The 21,990-nt window shown below is 45.9% G+C and overlaps 1 long non-coding RNA gene across 3 annotated transcripts in view; it reads right to left on the reverse strand.

Moving 5' to 3' along the window:
* Nucleotides 1-6,801: 6,801 nt before the first annotated feature.
* LOC149872211 (uncharacterized) overlaps nucleotides 6,802-21,990 on the reverse strand; it is a 237,282-nt gene continuing 222,093 nt past the window's right edge. For 2 of the 3 annotated variants that reach the window (XR_016440596.1, XR_016440595.1), the window contains exons 5-6: nucleotides 19,276-19,330; nucleotides 17,226-18,115 (exon numbers count right to left, since the gene is read on the reverse strand). This is a non-coding gene — a long non-coding RNA (uncharacterized LOC149872211). Of the gene's footprint in view, nucleotides 6,933-17,225; nucleotides 18,116-19,275; nucleotides 19,331-21,990 lie in introns of those variants that run through there. The other variant, XR_016440597.1, reaches the window with a different exon arrangement.

Here is a 21,990-nt window from a genome sequence, read left to right on the forward strand (position 1 = left end):
CAAATCTTTCTGAATCTCTCCAAATTGATTCAGAGGGTTCCAATTTGAATCAGAAAGATTAAAAGGTCCTCTGATTCAATTAGGATTTGGAGATTTGGCCACCAAATTGGGGCAGATCTCCCCCAAATCAAACCAGGGACCAAAGCTTCGCACAGCCCTAAAGCATATATGTAACCTCTTCTTCAACTTTCTAGGGATTCTACAACTCTCAAAGTAGCCTATTCCAATGCATGATCACCCTCAGTCATAGAGTCATAGAAAATGAGGGTTGGAAGGGACCTCAGAAGGTCATCTAGTCCAACCCCCTGCTCAAAGCAGGACTATCTCCAACTAGATCATCCCAGCCAAGGCTTTGTCTACCCAGGTCTTAAAAACCACTAAGGGTGGAGATTCCAAAACCTCTCTGTTCTGGGTAGCCTGTCCCAGTGCTTTACTACCATTCATATGAGAGAGTTTTCCTTCATATTTAACCTAAACTTCCCTGACACCATTGCTCCTCCTTCTGTCATGTGCCACCACTGAGAACAGACTAGCTCCATCTCTTTGGAACCTCATTTCAGGTAGTTGAAGGCTGCTATTAAACCCCCTCTCATTCTTCTCTTCTCCAGACAAAATAAGCCCAGTTACCTCAGCCTCTCCTCATAAGTCATATGGTAAGTCATGTGACCCAAACCCCTGACTATTTTTGTTGTCCTCTGCTGGACTCTCTCTAATGTCTCCACATCCTTTCTGTAGTGGGGCCCCTAAAACTGGACACAATACTCCAGATGTGGCCTCATCAGTGCCAAAAATAAAAAAAAGAATCACTTCTTTGATCTGCCAAAGTCAAAGTATATCATATCCACTGCTCACCCCATCACCACAGAGTCAGTCATCTCACCATAGAAGGCAATCAAGTTAGTCAGGCATGACTTACCCCTGGTGAATCCATGCTGACTGTTCCTTATCACCTTCTTCTCCTACAAGTGCTTGGAAATGGATTCCTTGAGACCTGCTCCATGATTTTTCCAGGGACTGAGGTGAGGCTGACTGGTCTGCAATTCCCTGGATCCTCCTTCCCTTTCTTAAAGATGGGTACTATATGTGCCCTTTTCCTATTATCTGGGGTATCTCCCAGTTGCCATAAGTTTTCAAAGATAAAGGCCAGCAGCTTTGCAATCACACCAGCCTCAGCACCCTCAGGCACATCATTTCTGGTCCCATTTTTACACATCCAGGTTTTCTAAATAGTCCCTAATCTGTTCTTTCACCACTGTTGGATGCTCCCCTCCTCCCCTAAACTGTGCTGCCAGATATAGTAGCTGGGAAGCTGACCTTGCCTGTTCAGACTTTTCTGCATCCTCTGTCACTGGGTTGCCTCCTTCATTCAGTAGTAATGGACCCACACTTTCCCAGATCTTTCTCTTGTTGCTGACATACTTGAAGAAACCCTTCTAGTTACCCTTCACATTCCCTTCTAGTTGCAATGGCAATTGCACTTTGGCCAGCTCGATTTCATCCCTGCATGCCCAAGCAAATCTTTTATAGACCTCCATAGTCATTTTTGTGTTTTAGCTTGCTGAAGAGATCTGTGATAAGCCAAGCTGGTCTTCTGCCATACTTGCTAGTCTTCCTGCACATCAGGATGGCTCATTCTTGTGCCCTCAGTACGGTTTCTTTAAAATACAACCAGCTCTTCTGGACTCCTTTCCCCACCAGACTGGCCTCCCAAGGGATCCTGTCCATCAGTTCCCTGAGTGAGTCAAAGTTTGCTTTTCTGAATTCCAGCATCCTTACAGTGTTTCTCTTCTTCCTTCATTTGCTCAGGAGCTTGGACTCAATCTTGTGGCTTACCATCTACTTCTACATTCCCCACTCAGTCTTCCCAGTTTGTGAGCATCAAATTAAGAAGAGCATGGCCCCCAGTTGGTCTCCCCAACCCTTGCACCAAAACACTGTCCCCAACATGCACCAAAAACATTTTGGATTGCCTGTGCATTGCTATATTGCCGTCCCAGAAGATGTCAGGGTGATTGAAGTCCTCCATGAGAACCAGAGCCTGCCATTGGGAAACTTCCAGTAGCTGTTTGACAAGAGCCTTATCCACCTCATCATTCTGGTCTGGTGGTCTATAGCAGACACCCACCACAACATCACCCTTGGTGCTCTCCCATCTGACCCTAATCTACAGACTTTCAACAGACCTATCTCCACTTTTATACAGGAGCTCTGAGAAATCATACACTCTTTTACATAAAGTGCAACTCCTCCTCTTTTCCCCTGCCTGTCCTTCCTGAAAATTTTATACCCATTCACACTAGTACACCAGTCATGCAAGCTATCCCACCAAGTCCCAATTATTCCCTTCCCATCATAGTTCTATGGCTGTACAAGGACTTTCTACTATGCCTGCTTGTTTCCCAGACTCTGTTTATTTGTGTGTAAACATCTTGGATCTATTTGTCATGCATCTGCTGATGCATGATAAAGTGTGGTTATCTTAGCTTCCTGCAATCGTTCCCTACCCTCCAGAGTATGCACTTCACCCCATAATCTAGTATCATCCACAAATTTGGACAGAGTACACTTCACTCCCACATCCAAGTCACTGATGAAGATATTGAAGAGTACAAGTCCAAGGACCGAACCCTGAAGGACCCCACTACCCACCCACCTGACCGTGTAAACATCTCTGTCATAGCCTCTTAATTTATTTATGAGAATAGAATAAGATAACATATCAAAGGCCTTGCTAAAGTCCAAGAAAATGACATCCACCTCTACTCCTCCATCTAAGTATATTGTGACCCTGTCATAAAACGAAACCAGATTGGTCAGGCATGATTCATTGATTCATAGATTATAGAGTTGGAAGGGACCCCATGGATCATCGTGTCCAACCCCCTGCCTCGGCAGGAAAGAGTACTGAGGTCAGATAACTCCAGCCAGGTGACTGTCAAGTCTCCTCTTGAAGACCTCCAAGATGGGTGATAGCACCACCTCTCTTGCAAGCCCATTCCAGACTCTGGCCACCCTTATTGTAAAAAATTTCTTCCTATGTCTAACCTAAATCTACTCTCCACTAGTTTGCACCCATTATTCCTAGTTACTCCCTGGGGCACTCTGGTAAACAATGCATCCCCGATTCCCTGCTGTCCTCCCCTGACAAATTTATAGGCGGCTACAAGGTCACCCCTCAGCTGTCTTTTGTACAGGCTGAAGAGATCCAGATCTCTCAACCTGTCCTCATAGGGTCTTTCACAGAGACCACTAATCATGCGAGTGGCCCTCCTCTGAACCCTCTCCAGATCTTTCATGTCCCTCTTGAAGTGCAGCGCCCAAAACTGGACACAGTACTCCAACTGCAACCTGACTAATACTGCATAGAGGGGGAGCATCACCTCCCTCGATCCACCTGCTACAAATCCATGCTGGTTTCACTGCTGCATTATTTTTTTCTGCTGGACTCCCACAAATACGATCCTTTATAACCTTTTCAAAGACCTTTCCAAGGATGGAGGTGAGACTGACTGGCCTATAGTTACTCAGATCCTCCCCTTGTTGAAAATAGGGACCACATTCCAGTCCTCCAGGACCTGACCCGAGTGCCATGAGCACTCAAACAGCTGTGCCAGTGGTTCTGCTATGACACTGGCCAATTCTTTCAGTACCCTTGGATGCAGCTCATCCGGGCCTGCTGACTTGAACACATCCAGTCCATCCAAGTGACTCTGCACCAAGTCAGTGTCGACAGTTGGTAGGCTGGTGTCCCTCTGATGCCCATCTAAGAACCCATAAGAAGACTTATCTGTTCAGGAACACTAAGGCAAAAAACTCTTTGAATAGCTCAGCCTTGTCCCCCCTCTCTGCCACTAATTGCTCTTCCTTGTTCAATAGGGGTCCTATGCTGCCCTGTGCCTTCCTTTTACTTCCTACATACCTAAAAAAAGACTTTTTGTTGTCTTTAATTTGTGTTGCCAGACTCAGCTCTGTAGTTGCTTTGGCCTTTCTAATTGCCTCCCTGCAAGTGCAGGTCAAGTAGGTAGCTTGGTAGCTTTCCCCTGCTTCTTTTTTGCCCTTAGGCTCTCCTGGATTTCTCTGTTTAGCCAAGGAAGTTTTTTGGCTCCTTCCCCCCTTTTCCCTCGTACTGGGATAGTCTCCTTCTGTGCCCAAAGGATTGCTTCCTTTAGGAATGACCACCCTCTATCTACTCCCCCAAAGTTTAGTAGCTTGCCAGCAGGCCAAAAAGAACAACTCCAGAGGCCAAATGTGGTTTGTGCCACATGTTTACCATCCCTGAGCCAAATCATAGTGTAGATTAAGGTTAGAGTATATGTCATGAGAAAAAGAAAGATAATTGTCTTTTACTTTGAAACATTAAATAACCAGTTTATTTCAGAGTTTTAGAGGATAAAAAGCAGACCTTGCCTACTTTTACACACCAAAGGTGTGAGAATCCTTGTGTGTTCTTTTTTCTCACCAAATTATCCTCAGAAAATGTTTCCCATTGCCAACAAGGTACTTAGGACCATGACTCAGAGGTCCTGGCAGGGATTTTGATCACTGTATTCATGGTAGTAACTCACCAGTCCAAATGTATGGGTTATTCTTATAAAAATACAACTATTTCCTACTGCGATAGCCCCAAAATACTACACTATCTGTAAGAAAACCCAAACCATGTGGTGCAATTATTTGTAGTACATTTTTCAAAGCAAAGATGAAGGGCTGAGTAATTCAGCAGCTCTAGCTCTTTTGTGTAAGTGACAACTCAAAGCAGCTATGAAACTGTCTTATTCAGACATTGAAGGATTCTCCTGAGGCAGTAGGATGACTGGGAGGCAAGGAGCTACTGCTATTGCCAGCACATTGTCAGATGTCAAGGCTAAGGAAAGAGGACATGCCTGGGGAATCCCCAAACCCCAGCAGTCTTCAAATACTGGAACAACCCACTGGCATTCATCCAAACCTAAATTAGGTCTTTCTTTATATTGACTTAAATTATGTTGTTACCAAAAGCAACGTCAGTTCTCCAACCCCATTCATTTGCTAACTGTAGCCTAATGACAAGGCAACTTACTGACAGAGAACACCTTTGTTCAGGCTCCTTGTATATAAGAGGTGGGTACGGGTTCCAAGAGCTCTTCCACTCTTTGGTACCTCCTCATACTATACAAAGTTCTCACCATTTAGAGCAGCGGTTTTTAACCTGTGGTCTGTGAACCCACGCAGGCTATGTCTAAAGGGTCTTCAAAGGTGGCTATGATCAATCAACAGTATGTGAATAATACCCACACTTACAATTCAAAAGAGTCTGCACCTCCATTAGAAATTTCCAAAGAGGTTTGCACCTCCATTCAAAGTTTTTTAGTGATCCACAAACTAAAAAAAGGTTGAAAACCACTGAGTTAGGGGGCATCTGCGTAAAACTTCCAGATAAGCAATCCTAAGACTTATTGGTTACTATAAAGAAAATTAAATCAAAACAAAAATAAACTGATTTCTGAGTACTGGTGAACTTGAGGACATGCTTAAATGCTTTAAAGAATTAGGATCTTTAAAAGACATGAAGTGTAAACAAGGCAGTGGAGAATCAACCACATAAGTTTCAGATAGCCCTAAAAATAAGAATACACAATGTATGCAAATCCTTAAGGCATTTTAGATATGTACTACTGCTGATACAATACTACACACATATAATTCAGGCTGAGTCAAAAAAATACTTGGTCACCTCATTTGTCAAATGCTGTCAAATAATGGTCAAGCATTATTTATTAGAACAGTGAAGGGAGAGACTTTAATCTTCAGTATGTTCAATACTTATGCTAATTAAAAATAGTTAACTATTATTTTTAAACAATTAAATTACTTTCTAAAAACTGTAATTAATTTTTGTAATTATCATTTTATAACAATCAATGTAAGGTAAGTCTAAATGTGAGTGATGTTCAAGAGTCAACAAGACCTTTCCTGGGCTTTTATCTTGAAATCCCAGAGACAACTTGAACAGTTACAAAAAAATAAATAAATAAAAGTAAACACATAATAACTATAAAAAACAAGAGTTGTTTTAAAAAATGTGGTTATGCTAAGCAGGCAATAGGCCAGCTCTTCAAGCATTCTGCTGTTTGCATTTGGAGATGCCTGCAATAACAGCAAATAGCCATCAGGAAAAGTATTTCCATACTGCTGGTTTTGGTTCTTCCCTCAGTACAAAGTAGTTGCCTAAGCCCTACATGGCCTATTGAGGGGAAGGGACAGGTGTCTAGAATTGGTCATGAGAGAAAAGGAAGGCAAGGGATGACTGCACATAAATACAGAGGTGGGTCTGGCAGCAGGTGACCCCTCTACTGAGAGGGAGAGAGAGACTATAGGACTGAGAGGCAAGGAGCCCTAACTCCTGCCCTCGCTAATAGATGAAACTATGACACAATAAAAATGGTAGGCCACCACCTACACAAGGACATTCTTGGCTTCATGGAATATTTGATTTTTTTTTTTTTACTGTGGTCAAATAATATCTGGTCATTTAACCAGTTGATTGACATTATTTGACCAGTCAGTTGACCAACTTGCCAACCCAATTTACAATCCTTGATCTTTATTCACAAATCTTTATTCTTATGTAACATAAGCAAACCTGCAGAACACAAAGTGACACATATGCCCCCGGATATTCTTACATTGCTACCTCCTTTGGGCAGGCACAGATTACTTACTCTGTGTACTGTAAAGCTTTGAACATAGGCTGCATACACATAAATGATCTGGGAGAATTCTCCTGGGTTTCAGGTTTCTTCTCCTGGTAGAAAAACTTACCTAGAGACACCTGAAGAGACATCTGAATACTGAGTCCCTGAAGAGCAAAGAGTTTGCAGTGCTGATGTTGCGTAGCCAGGGAAGGCTTTGTGCACACATCCCAGTGTAATCTGCAGGCTCCTTCAGTCTACCTGGAGAAAGATAGCAGCAGTGTGTAGGGAAGCCCTGATTGGCTGACCCAGACTACTCAGGGTCAGCCTGTGTCTCCCTGCAGTAAAATGTATGGATTGTGAAGGAGATGTGCTCTGCTCACCACTTGGCTATGGCAGTAGAGTCCGGTGAGTAACACACTTTCTTCCATGGGGTAGGGAAGAGGGCAAAAGCAAAGCATCCTGCCAAGATGGAGGACTGTGCTATAGTTTCTCTCAAGAGAATGTTTAGATATTCACTTTCCCAGGAGAAACTCTCCCGGGAGTGATTTAACTGTGGTTGTTCCCAGGTTATTTTTCTCCCAAGGCAGCCATTTTTGCTTCGGGAGAAAAATCCTGAACATCTGTACACACATGGTTTCTTCTTGGAGAGCAGCAACTCATCCAGAAGAAAGTGAATGTCTGTATGTGACTATAATCTTAAAACTTAACAACTAATAAAAGAAATAGGGTTGGTCCTTACTGAAAATCCAGGTCTTCCTTAATTTATGACATTCTATCAACATAAACCTGCACATATATCAGTAGCCAAGCAACAGAAGATATTTATAAAATGTTCAATAGTTATGTAAAATAGCATTAGTTTTATCAGTAAAAACAAAGTTATAAAAATTATTGTTTCAGAATAGGACTAAAGTTAGTGGCTTCCTATAGACATGCTGGTTCATATTCTAATTAGAATGCATCAGAACAGACTTGACTAATCGAGTCTGCTCCACGTTCTAATTAGAATGCTCCAACATTGTCTCACCATCAAATGTATTAAGCCCCCCCTGCCTCCCCTCCCACCACATTTTAAAAAGACCATGGAGGGCACTTTAACTAAAGCTCAAGTTAAATCTCCCCTGTGGCCATTTTAAAACATGAGAGGTAGGAGGAAAGACTCAATACACATAATGGGGACCATTTTAATTACAGAGGCTATCTGGGATCAGCTCTAACTAAAATGGCCCCTCCCCACCCCTAAGCATATGTATAGGTACCCATTGCTACTAAGCTCCTATTCAGCAGTCATTTCAACAGGAGCGCTCTTGTGCTTAAATAAATATATGTATTAAAGCCCAGATAATTTGCTGTAGAGTACCAGCTTTTAAGTCTCAAGATACTCCTTGTTAGACATAAAGCACTCCTCAGAAAATGTCAGCTCTTAGATTTCACTCTTTTTTGAGCACAGAAAAATAATAGAGGAATTCTTCTGTTGCAAAGAACTCTGAAAGAAAGATTCATATTTTTAATCTCTGGGTTTATCTTGTAAATCATATGTAACACCAAACAAATCACATTGTTTGCGCACATAACAATGCTAATATTGCATAGCACCCTGCAGCACCCTGAAAATGATTTCATAGCATCCCTGTTGATAATCACTGCTGTGGAGTCTTTGCACCATCTCTTCATTGGGGGTAGTTGTTCTCTACACCATTTCTATCCCACTCCCATTCTTTATACTCTTACTTATTCCCAGGAACTATAGGAATCTGGCTATCAGTGCCGCATCTACACAAGACACTACTGCATAGTGTTGGGGGCACTAATAGTGATGCCACGCTACTGCGCAGTAGCAACAAGCTCATTGCTACTGCACAAAAGCATCAGAAAAAAAACATATGGGGATGCTACTGTGCAGCAATGCCGGTTACTGCACAGTCACTTAGAACTTGGTTATGCAAATACTAAATTCACCGCTCATGTAGATGCAACCTGTGTCAACAAATGTAGAAGCTTTTCCCCAGGGACAGACACAAGTTACACTGACTTCTTTATTCCAGGCCAGTTTTGCTGGATATGCTCCCCTATTGATCTGAATCTTTGTTCAAATAATAGTTAGGATGTATACTTTTAAAAAGAAATAAAAGTGTCCACTGATCTCTGCCTTATCCATTGCATAAATTAATTGCAGAATTTTGTTATGAAGTTGTCAAAGAGTGTACCGAACAGAAGTAGATTCTAAAACTCTGATATATAATCCACTGGACATTTCAAGAGAGATTAAATCTACAGATTCAGAACAAAAACTTGGCTTACAATTTGGCATCAAAAACCACAAAACAAAACAAAAAATGCCAAAAATTCTAAGAACCCAACTTCAGTTTGTTCTTCATTTCCCAAATATCTCAAATTCCTCATGTTGACTTAATTATTTAATTCCTTCCAGTCTTTGTTGACAAGCCTTTTTACAGAATCATCAAAGATTTATCAAGATGGCTAGAATGGATATTTTTAAATCCACAGCTCTGCTTTCCAGTTCTGGCATTTTTAGCCTTCACCTAGTTTTCATTGAGAGAGAAAAGCTCCAGTCCTGATTCAATGAAGTCAGGGACTTTAGGCCTTTGAAGTACAGCCTGATTCAATATTAGTGTGTCTACACATCACCGTGCTTCAGTACTTCCTTTTGTAAGCTGTGGCAGTGCACCATTGGGTGCTTGCCACTTTAAGGGCCTGAGCAGGCTCTGAGGCAGCCTGCAGGTGACTGCAGAGCCAATCAGGCAGCTACATGACAGGCAGGAGGCTGCTTGATTGGAGCAGGCCTGAGCAACTGCAGTATAAGAGAAGGCCCTCATAAGCAGAGCTAGCAGTTGCTGCAGAGATGCTGCTGAAGTAATATCTCCTGGGTGGAGTACTTCTGCTCCCAGAAATATTCTGGAGGTTCAGGGTAAGAACTCTGGGGAAGAAGGAGGTTCCTAGGGACCCAGTGAGGTCCCAAGCCCCAGGGAGAAGGCCTAGGGAAGAGTGAAGCCAGCCTTGCAAAAGGAGCTTAGAGTTGTGGGCCTACAAAGGGGCCAGGAAAGCCCCTGATTACAACTGGCAGGGGTGAGGCCAGGGGCTGCCTCTGGGGATCTAGGCAAGATCTGCCATCCCCAAGGGCTGCCTCTGGGGATCTAGGCAAGATCTCTGGGACTCTAGGCAAGCCTGGGAGAGTAATGGATTTATGGTGGGGCCCAGAGGGGATACCTGTGGAGTAGAGGGGTCACCTGCTGCCAGACTGACTCTGAACCCTCAACTGGTGAATGGAAGGGGGCTAGGGCTGAAAGGCTGAAGGGCAGTTGAGCCCACCACAAGGGGCAGGCCAGGGCTCCAGAGAGCTATCTGGCTCCCTGAATGGCTTAGAGGTGGAGCCAGAGTCTAGAAGAGGCTGAAGGTCCCCGCTTCTGGGGGGCAACATCAGAGTCAAGAGGGTAGGGGTCAACCAGCTTGCACGCTGCAATGACAGAAGCTGAAGTCCAGCCTCTGGATGGGAGGCATCCTATAAGGAGTCAGAGTGAGTTGGGCCAGAGGCTGATGACATGGGGAGGAGGCTGCAACAGAGTGCCCGGGAAAGAGAGAGAGAGCCCAGATACAAGATTCAGGGGCCCAGTCTGGGAATAAGACCAGGCCAGGTAGGCTTGCAGTTGGTCCTGGGGAATGACCTAAAACTACACCCTGCTGGGGAGTAGTGGAGCTGCTAGTGGTGAAGCTGTCCTCAGGAAATGGCATACCAGTGTCTCCTAGTGAACAGCGAGTAGGGGGCACTGGAAAGCTTCAGCCCCTGCTGCCTTGCAGGTGACCCTGTAAGGGGAAAGGCAAGGGGAGCACACCCTGAGAGAAAAGCACCAGGCTTGGGCAACAACATGGAGGACAGGAGGGCTTGTAGCCCAAGGCATGAGAGTGAGGCTTGAGCAACAGCACAGGGCCAGGAGGGCCTATGGCCCAATGCCTGAATGAGCGAGATCTAGTGGGAGGTCTGAAGGAGAGTGAGGTTCAGGTATGTCAACATATGCCTGAAGCCTGAGTGGGCTGTAGGCTGAAGGTGGAATCCAAGCATGTTGACAGACACCTGAGGCTCACCGAGCACAAGTCCCCACAGCCCCAGTGCAGGGATGAAGTGCTGACCCCAGTGACAGCATAGAGCTCAAGGGGCTAGAAGCTTAATGAGGCCCCAGTGAGGAGGCATGTGGCCAAGGTAAGTGTCCAGATGCCTGAGGCCAAGTTTGGGCCAGAGGCCAAGTGTGGCCCAGAGATGGGACTGGGGGAGTAACAGTGAATCTGGAAGCCACCTACAAGGCATGGGATATGGTAAAGGAGAGGTCAGAGCTGTGTATTACACTTCCGGCATCAGGGCATTAAATGTGCAGCCTCCTACAATTTTCCATCTGTTTATTTAATACATTCAAGGCATGGCAGAAGAGTCAGGGCAGACTGCTCTAGGCAGGTGGGCAGGCCAATATTGTGACTGGCTCCAGGGATGGCCCCTTGTCACAGAAATACTAAAGTATGGTGTAAGATAGGTGTTTACTGCACCATGCACATGGCGCATGGGTAAACTTTGCTGCTATGTCACCATAGCAGTGTGCTATAGCAGGAGAGCACAACACTACAGCAACACAGCTGGTGATCGTGTGTAGATCCACATGACCACTATGTCACCACAGCGCACTGTACAGTGACATAGCACATCACTGCGTTGTTGTAGGGTGCTGTGTAGACATGCCCTATATAAAGGATCAGGCCACAGGAACAGTACAACTCCCAAACACTTGCATATTAGGTTCATGCTGTCAGATTCTTTTAAAGGTCTCAGTCCTCTATCCAGGCTTATCTTTCAACGAACAGAAGAGGCATTAACTTGAGGATCATTTCTGTTGGTCTGCCTTGGGAGCCTTTGGTCCTAATCAAAAGTCCAGCTAACCTCTGAGTAAGACTTCTGTACCCTGAGCTCAGTAGCGTAAATAAGTAGGGTGATGGGGGGCATGTAACAGGACTGGTGCTCCAGAGCAGTCATGATGCCCCCTAGTGGTCATACACCTCCTGCTCTGCTCTGCTCTGCTCTGGGTCTGGGGTACCCTCCTTTTTCCCCCACCTACCACAACTTAATGTTTTACTTAGTTCTTGGAAGGGAGGCTGCCCAAAGATCCTAGAGTGAGCCTTAGTCTGTCTTCTGCCAGCAGATCCCTCTTGGACCCTGCTGATCCCAACCTAGCGCTCATGTTAGGTTGGCCCTCCTGGCCTGTATATGCCCCCAGGGCACTAATCCCCTTATGGACTATTCATGGCCTCTGACCTCCCCTGTAGCTGTGCCCATGCCTCACAGGCGGTATCATTCCATCCCTTCCTTGTCAGGGGCTTGGCCCTCTCAGCCTCCATCCCTTTTTTGTTGCTGGGCCTTCTAGTTCAGGTCTACTATACTGGACTGGGCTTCTGGGCTTTGTCTCGCCCGTTTTGGTTCTAGGCCTCTGCCTCTCCTGGGTCGTCTGGCCCTGTCTGGTTTCTGCCTGTATTAAGCTTCCACTTCACTCTCTCACTCTGTAATCAAGCTCCAAGACCCTGGCAGGGCTCAAAACACTCGCATGCCCCTTGGGCACTAGTGGGATCTCCAACCTCCCCTAATAGCATCTGACCCAAACACAAACTGCCAGTTAAAACTGAAACAAAACCATAAGCTCTCTGGCTGTAACAAAACTCCCAGCCCACTGGCTGTATACCAACTCTTACTAATCCCCTGCCAACACTCAGTCCCTCATTTTCTGTTCCCAAGCATAGCAGGATCTCAGCCAGTCAACCAGCAGCAGGTATCTCCCTGCAGAGATCTTCCCCCTGCAGCCTCCAGGGCCAGAGACAGACTGACTACCCCGGCTCAGTATCAGTGCTTCCATGCCTCTTAAGCCCACCTCTTTCTGACCAGGTGACTCCCCCAACTACCTGCAGGTATTTTCTAATTAGGTTTCCTGTCTAGCTTCCAGTGCATCCTACTGCTGCCAATTTAGCTAGTGCAGCAGGGCCCCTACTTCCCCAGGCAGGGGTCTGCCCTACCAGATTATTGCAGAGTAATCAGCTCTGCTATAAGCACTACTAACCTCTGTCTTTCCCCTCAGCTGACCATTTTCTTTGTAGTTAGCTCAGCCTGCTACTCTTTTCTCCACAGGTAACAAGAGCCTTCTGGCTATCTGTTACAGGGCAGAAAAGTAGCAGCTACCACCACAGTCACATAATCAGATTAGCAGCACGGCAGCAGCCAGAAGTTGCCACTGCCTCTGCGCATCACAGCAACCCTGAGCACCCAGCTGCCTTGTTATGCCTCTGTACAAACTATAAGGCTGAAAAAACCAAAACGCATAGTAGAGCAGAATACATCCTGTTGGCCTGTATAAAATATGGTTTTCACCAAAAAGGCAGGGATTTTTATGTGTAATATCTTTTTTGGACCAACTGTATAGTTGAAAGAGATTTGGGCAGGTACAAAATGCCTTTCCCTATATCACCAAGAATAGTCCACCTTTAATTTAAGAATATAGTCTCCAGTATCTGAGGCACACTTTACACCTGCAATTAAAGGCGAATGCAGACTTGTATTTTAATGTGTGTATGTACACAAGTGCACCCCTTAGCTAATTAATTATTTGACCATACCCAAAAATCAAAGAGTTAAATACCTACAATAACTCTGTAGAGAAGAGGGAATCCCACAGATGCCAAAGCTAGTACTCTAACCACCAAAGTACTGGGTAAAATTCTGTGTTTTTAAAAAAATGGTCCCTTCAGTTTTGACTCATGGCTGTGATCCTGAATAAAGGAAGGAACCTTCAGCCTAAATTTAGACATCTAAGTCCCTAAGAAGGGTGGGGCATAGCTCCCACTCCCCTTTTCTTTCTTTTTGGCTGCCAATCTTGCTGGCTTCTTTACATCTCATTTTTAGTTGCCCCATGAATTGTATTAGGAGTTGAGGCACCTAATTCACAGCTGTAAATTCCTCTAGGCACCACCAATACAGGCAAGTCAGTAGTGGAGCTCCTAAGTCCTACCTGGGAATGTACGGTTTAAAACCAGGGACACATCAAGCTACTTTCCAATGTATCAAAGTGCAATGTTTGAAATTCTCAGTAACTTTCCTAGGTACTAGCTGATAACTAAGTCTACCAGTTATACCACCATTGTTCCATGACATATATGAAACACATTTATAAACACAACTCTATCTTGTGCTAATGGATACTTAATTATATGTAAACCCTGTCACCAAACAGTGCTAAATCCTGATAACACTTTCAAAAGTACCTAACTGACTTAGAAGCCTAATTCTCATTTTCAGAAGCACCATATGAACTAAATAACCTAAGTCTCCTTGAAGGTCAATGGCACTTGGACAACTTCATTTTTAAAGCCCAGATTGTCAAAAGTGTTTAAGTCACTAAATGACAGAAAACTGTGGCTGAAAATGTTATTGTTGGTCTGTCCAAAGTTAGTGTGTTACACTTAGGCAACACTAAATCTATAGAATGTTACATTGTATTAAAGTTAGAACATGCTGCGGGCAGTCACACGTTAAGGCTTAATACTGTTTCTTGCCTACACAGCTCTGACTTGCCACTAGAGGGCTGCCAAGCAGAGGTGGGGCTAGGAGCCAGAAAAGCTGAGTTCTATCCCAGCTCTAAGGGAGCAGGGAGCTTTGCATTCTGGGATGCTGGAGGACCACAAATTGCTCATTTTATCTCTGTGAAACACACTAGCATTACCCTGAAACAAGCTAGGTACCACAGCCGGAGTTAACCTTTGCCTGAAGTGGCATAACTTCAAGACATTCAGAGGGCACTCGGCATGAGTTAAAAACTTTCATGTGTGGACGCTCACATTTTAAGTACCCTTAGTAAATGGTCTAAGTGTAACACATAACTTCACACATATATAAGCCAAGTCTGATCGCTCACGTCGGTTCTTAGCCAGACTGCAGGACCTCCATCTAACCCAGGAGGTGCACAGTCCCACCAGGGGAGACGCCTTGTTGGACCTAGTGCTGGCCACGGGTGAGGACCTGGTGAGGGGGCTGCGGGTGATGGGCCACCTGGGAGACAGTGATCATCGCTTGCTGGAATTCACCATCCAGCGTAAGGTGGCAAAGGGCTGCAGCAAGGCAACAGCCCTAGACTTTAGGAGGGCTGACTTCAACAAGCTAAGGAGGATAGTTGGGGAAGCGCTGAGGACCCAGAGGGGAAGGGAATCAGATGTCGAAGGTGAGTGGTTGCTCCTTAAGGAGACGATCCTCCATGCCCAAAGGGAGGTAATCCCAACAAGGGTCAAAGGGAGCAGGAGGGCACATAAACCCCCATGGCTCACTAAGAGCATCCGGGAATGTCTCCTTGCTAAAAGGGAGGCATATACCCAATGGAGAGATGGGGTCATCGCCAAGAAGGACTATGTTATAGTCGCCCGAGGATGTAGGGGGGCAGTCAGGAGGGCCAAGGCAGAGTTGGAGATAGGACTAGCTTCCCGGATTAAGGACAATAAGAAGTCCTTCTTCAAATACATAGGGGGTAAAAAGAGGGTCCCGGGTAATGTGGGGCCCCTGCAGGACACGATGGGCAACTTAGTCATCACGCCAGATGACAAAGCTAACATATTTAACGATTTCTTTGCCTCTGTCTTCCTAAGTAGGGACCAGTTCAGCCACCTCCCTGCTGGGCCCCCCTCGGGCCCCGAGAGAGACACGCCTGGGCCAAGGGTTAGCGAGGAGTTAGTTAGGGTACTTCTGGAGAAGCTGGACGTGTTCAAGTCCGCTGGTCCGGACGATCTTCACCCTAGGGTTCTACAGGAACTGGCTGAGGTCATTGCGGGACCCCTGGCACGGCTCTATGAGCACTCGTGGTGCTCTGGCGAGGTGCCGGAGGACTGGAAGAGGGCCAATGTGGTCCCTATCTTCAAAAAGGGAAAAAAAGAGGACCCGGGAAATTACAGGCCAGTTAGTCTGACCTCAATCCCGGGGAAGCTCTTTGAAAAAATTATCCTGGCACACGTCCAGGAGGGCCTTGCGGGGGAATGCATGCTCAGGGGCAACCAACATGGGTTTATCAGTGGCAGGTCTTGTCAGACCAACCTGGTGGCCTTTTACGATCAGGTCACCAAATCATTAGACGCAGGGGTTGCTGTGGATGTAGTCTTTTTGGACTTCCGGAAGGCTTTCGACACTGTCTCTCACCCTGTCCTCATCAAAAAGCTGAGAGACTGTGGTGTCGATGCCCACACGGTCAAATGGGTCGCCAGCTGGTTGGAGGGCCGCACCCAGAGGGTGGTAGTGGATGGGTTCTTCTCGACCTGGAAGGATGTGGGCAGTGGGGTTCCGCAGGGCTCGGTCCTCGGGCCTGCACTGTTCAACATCTTCATCAGTGACTTGGATGAGGGGGTAGAAAGCACCCTGTTCAAGTTTGCTGATGACACTAAGATGTGGGGGGATGTGGGTGCACTAGAAGGGTGCAATAGGCTACAAGCTGACCTTGACAGGTTGCAACGGTGGGCGGATGAGAATAGGATGGGGTTTAACACTGACAAGTGCAAGGTGTTGCACATGGGGAGGAAGAACCGGCACCACACTTACAGGTTGGGGAACTCTCCTCTTGCCAGCACGGAGACGGAAAAGGATCTTGGAGTTGTCATTGACTCCACGATGAACATGGGCCGGCAGTGTGGGGAGGCAGTCAAGAAGGCCAATCGTACCCTATCATGCATCCACAGATGCATCTCGAGCAGGTCCAGGGAGGTGATCCTCCCCCTCTATGCGGCACTGGTCAGGCCGCAGCTGGAGTACTGCGTCCAGTTCTGGGCGCCACACTTCAAGAGGGACGTGGACAATATGGAAAGAGTTCAGAGGAGGGCCACTCGTATGATCAGGGGTCAGCAGGGCAGGCCTTATGAGGATAGGCTACGGGACCTGAACCTGTTTAGCCTCCACAAGAGAAGGCTAAGGGGGGACCTTGTGGCCTGCTACAAACTGGTCAGGGGGGATCAGCAGGTATTGGGGGAGTCCCTGTTCCCCCGTGCGCTGCCAGGAGTGACCAGGAATAACGGTCACAAACTGGCGGAGGGTAAGTTTAGATTAGATATTAGGAGGCGCTACTTCACAGTCAGGGTGGCTAGGGCCTGGAACCAGCTTCCAGGGGAAGTGGTGCAGGCTCCTAGCCTGGGGATTTTTAAAAGGAAGTTAGATGAGCACCTTGCCGGGGTCATCTGACCCCGGTGCTCTTTCCTGCTAAGGCAGGGGGTCGGACTAGATGATCTACCTAGGTCCCTTCCGACTCTAGCTACTATGAAACTATGAAACTATAAAAGGATGTAATTGGAACTTGGGTGTTTAACCACCTATTATATATACATAAGAACCAATATGAACACCTACATGAGAGTTGGTAGCTTATAAGGATATCTAAATGAAGTTGTATGTATGATTAACTGAGAAGACTCCCTGTCACATAATGTTTTCTTATTTACAGCTCCTCTGGGTTTAGATTCATATGCATTCATGAAAAAGGTTTATTGAACAAACCTGTAAAGTAAATATACAGAAAGTTAATATAAATACAGAGAAATAAAATTTCATCAATAGAACCCTTAGAATTTATTATTTTACCAAAGACCACATTTATAAACAGAATCAAAGCATGTGAATTAGTTCACTTAGGTCTAAGATCTCTGATACTTTTTTCAATGAATGTTAATCCATTTCAAACTCCATTTTGAAAAACATACCCCACATTGAAATTATCTATAGTGCCAGCTTGACTGACACTTCTGTATCTGTATAATAATGCTTCTTTGTTTTCTGATCCATGCTAAAACATTTTCCAGTGTTTTTATTTTTCACTGAAGAACATGAGAACTCGAAAGGTGTTTCCAGTTTAAAACACTGGGTCACATAAGGTCACAATGACTTGGCTTAGGTAGCTATACAAAATACTGCTGCTGGCATAGATCTATCATAAATAGCTAAACAATAATTTTAAATGAAAGTATGTATTCTTAGATGCCTGTGAAGAACTGAATATAAAGGAAGAGATTTCTAATTTTCAGTCACATTCTTAACACTGGCAAAATTACTTGCATGTTGTTACAGACAAATGCCAAACTTTTATTTTGGCACAATAGTTTATCTCCTCCTTCACGTACAGATTTTACGGTGCTCCGATACAAGCATTTTCTAGGTTTAGCATGTGAATGAGAATGATACCAGTAATATCTTCTACTCTCCAAGAGTCTTGCCTCCCTATTGCAATTCAGATGTCATCTTAGCCACACAAATATTTTAAGCAGCATTTGGCTGTTTTAGGTCTGCACACATTTCTCTCACTCCCAACATTCCATACCCCAAGCTCTCGAACCCTCCATGCTTATTTCCTGCCTCCAGAAGCCTTATTTGTAGCTAGGCCCTGAAAAAAAGAAGAGAAAGAAGGAGACATAACATTCAGGGAACACAAAACATTGAGCCTGATTCTTAAGTGCTTTTCTCTAGTTTTACACACAGGAATTCAATTGACTTCTAAGTTACCCCAGAGTAGAAGGGGTATGAATCAGTGCTGCATCACATGCTCTGATTCACTGTGGATAAATAATCCCTCCTTCCTGTCTTCCCACCAGTGTCTTCATGCAGCCCCACTGGAGACATTAGCTAACAATGATATTTTGGAGAAGCCCTGCTGGAAGATCAATTATACTCCCAAAAGAAGGATACCATAGCATTCCTGCAAATTTCCTTCTGATGCAGAAGAGGCTGAAATTCCCCTTGCTTGCTCAGAAAATATATTGGAGTCATATTGTTTGTGAGAATCTGTATTGTTTACCTTCTAATCTGTGTTAAAAAGCTTTTTGGGATCAAACATGTAGCCTTCAACCCTAGCAAATCCATGGGGAGTTCTGACTCTCAAGGCATTTGGAAACCAAAGAAGTTAGTGAACCTAAATGTCTTTCCAAAACAATATTTGTGGCCTGGCTATTTCAGGGCCAAGTTGAAAAAGCATATTCCCCTTCAAGATGTTCTCTGGGTGTTCCAACCATCTATAGGGATTCTTTGGCCTGCTTTGAACCTTAGGGGGGGAAATGCTGTTCTGTTCAAACTGTGAACATGTGGATTCACACCAGATTCCACCATCTTTGCCAGAGCCATACCTTCCAAGAAGGTAATAAAATTGTAGGCCATCACTGTCTGAGACTCCCAGATAAAATGGTAGCAGACTATTGTTTCTTTAAACATGGTTATGTCCATCTTCGAAACTGTTGAGAAATGATCAAAGAAGAGCGCTTTGGAATATAGGGTGGACTCGATGCAAGTTAAAGGTTGAGATAAGAACAAGACAGATATCAAATTGTTTATGATCAGGCCATGAATTATGGGAAACAAACCATGGGCTTTTAATCAACCATTTGTCCACCTAAATAGGTAACCCTGCAGCTTACTATAGAATGAGATGAATAAGGAAGAAATCTGAAGCTCTGAACACTCCAAGATTGGTTTGGGTCTTCTGATATATCCTCAGAGTATTTGGACTGATGCAATATCTTTGCCTTCTCTGACAGGAAAAGAAGAGCTTACCAGATTGTCTGGGACTTTGCTGGTCACCATCTCCCAAGGACCATGGTAAATGCTCCTGAAAGAATATTAAAATGAAGATTTCCATTAAAAAACAACCTGGTACGGATCCAGAGACGTGAGTGTCCACAGAGTTTTTATTTTTTTTATGATCTTGCCTTTCCTGGATCCACAGAGCCTAAGCCTCAGAAAGCAACTCACAGAATCATAAGGTTTGGTGGGACCTCCAAGGTCATGTAATCCAAGCCCCTGCACTTTCTATATCATTCTAATATAATAAAAGGCTTAGTCTATCTGTGTGTCTGTCTGTCCATAATGCTTTTGGGCAACCGCATATGCGCTGTCAAGATGGTGGGTGGCGATTGGCTGCACGGCCCAGACTACGTGGACCCATGTTTGCACCACCTCCAGGGAAGTTTGTGGTGGCCGCAAACATGGTCTAGCCGCCTGAGCACCAGGGCTTCCTCCCCACCTCCCTAACTGAAGGCGACAGCTTGGGGGTCACAGTGGCAGTCCCCTCTGGCACCCAGCCCTGATGCCCCGCAGAACAGCCAGAAGGGACAGGGATGTGGTGGGCAGGGAGGGAGGGGTGGGGAGGCAGACAGATGCAGGCCAAGTAGATGCAGATGCAGGCGCAGATGCAGACATGGATGCAGAGCAGGGTGGGGGAGGGGAGGTGGGTAGAGTGGAGCTGGACCCGGAGCACCGGGAAGTGGGGGTGGAGTGGGGCCGGACATGAAGGGGGGGAGAGGTTGGGATAGTGCGGAGCCGGAACTGAAGCAGTGGCGAGGGGGGAGTAGAGCGGTGCTGGACCCAGATTGAGAGAGCTGATGGTATATGCGGTAGAGCAGGGCCAGGCCCAAAGTGGCAGGGGAGGAGAGGTGTAGAGTAAGGCCAGACCTGGAGCGGCAGGGGCAAAGGAGGGCTGGACATGTGGCTCCACATCCACCTGCCCCACCTCCATCATGCTTGATGGGCAATTTGCTAATTCCAAATAAATACTTATCTAATCTCTTCTGGAAAACCTCCAGCACAGGAGATATTACAGCTTCCCTGAGCAGTTTGTTCCATTGTCCAGTGGTATCGCACACAGCAAACAATATCTTGAGAAAATATTTGGACACCCGTGGCTTTTCATGAGTTGTTGTTCCCTAAATGCCAGGATTTTGCTTTAGTTTTATGTTAAGCCATGTACTAAACCCAAGAGGGAGCTTTAGACATCAGTGAAAAATGACACCTAGTTATAATTGCCTTATAACTGGCAGATGCCAACATAAAGAAAAAGACTTTCTTCCACGTATATCCAGTCATTTTTTGTGATGGCTTCTGAATCTGAAATTTCTCAATTTCTAGTCTTCTCCTTTACAGCCAAAATCATAAGTGAGCTGTAAAAAATGTATATTAAATTCTTTCTTGGGAATAGCATAAGGAATCAACTTTCCTTATAGTTTCATAGTTTCTAGGGTCGGAAGGGACCTGAGTAGATCATCGAGTCTGACCCCCTGTCATGGCAGGAAAGAGTACTGGGGCCAAATGCCCCAGCAAGGTGTACGTCTAGCCTCCTCTTAAAGACCCCCAGGGTAGGAGCCAACACCACTTCTCTTGGAAGTTGGTTCCAGATCCTAGCCGCCCTAACCGTGAAGTAGCGCCTCCTGATATCTAGCCTAAATCTACCCTCTGCCAGCTTGTGACCATTATTCCTGGTCACTCCTGGCAGTGCTCGGGGGAACAGGGACTTCCCCAGTGCCTGCTGGTCCCCTCTGAATAGTTTGTAACAGGCCACTAGATCCCCCCTCAGCCTTCTCCTGTGGCAGCTTCAGGTCCCGTAGCTTCTTCTCGTAGGGCCTGCCCTGCTGTCCCCTGATCATGTGGGTGGCCATCCTCAGGACCCTCTCCATGCTGTCCACATCCCTCTTGAAGTGCGGTGCCCAGAACTGGACGCAGTACTCCAGCTGTGGCCTGACCAGTGCCGCATAGAGGGGGAGGATCACCTCCTTGGACCTGCTTGAGATGCATCTGTGAATGCATGACAAGGTGCGGTTGGCCTTCCTGACCGCGTCCCCACACTGCCGGCCCATGTTCATCTTGGCATCAATGACGACTCCAAGATCCTTTTCTGCCTCTGTACTGACAAGAAGGGAGTTTCCCAACCTGTAGGTATGGTGCTGGTTGTTCCTCCCCAGGTGCATCACTTTGCACTTGTCAGTGTTGAATCCCATCCTATTCTAATCCACCCACCCCTGTAACCTGTCTAGGTCCGATTGCAGCCTTTTCCTTCCTTCTAATGTGCCCACATCCACCCACTTCTTAGTGTCTTCAGCAGATTTGCACAGGGTGCTTTTTATCCCCTTGTCCAAGACACTGATGAAGATGTTGAACAGTGTGGGCCTGAGGACCGAGCCCTGGGGGACCGCACTGCCCACATCCCTCCAGGTTGAAAACAACCCATCCACCACCACTCTCTGAGTGCGGCCCTCCAGCCAGTTGCTGACCCAACTGACTGTGTGGGTGTTGACACCGCATTCCCCCAGTTTCTTAATGAGAACAGTGTGAGAGACAGTGTCGAAGTCTTCCTGGACTTTCAGAAGGCCTATGTCCACTGCTACCCCTGCATCTAAGGATTTGGTGATCTGGTCATAGAAGGCCACCAGGTTGGTCTGACAGGACCTGCCGCTAATGAACCCGTGTTGGTTGCCCCTAAGCAGAATCTCCCCTGCT

The sequence above is a fragment of the Crocodylus siamensis genome, chromosome 2 (assembly GCF_052110815.1).
Source record: "Crocodylus siamensis isolate JL-2025a chromosome 2, ASM5211081v1, whole genome shotgun sequence".
Taxonomy (NCBI): domain Eukaryota; kingdom Metazoa; phylum Chordata; order Crocodylia; family Crocodylidae; genus Crocodylus; species Crocodylus siamensis.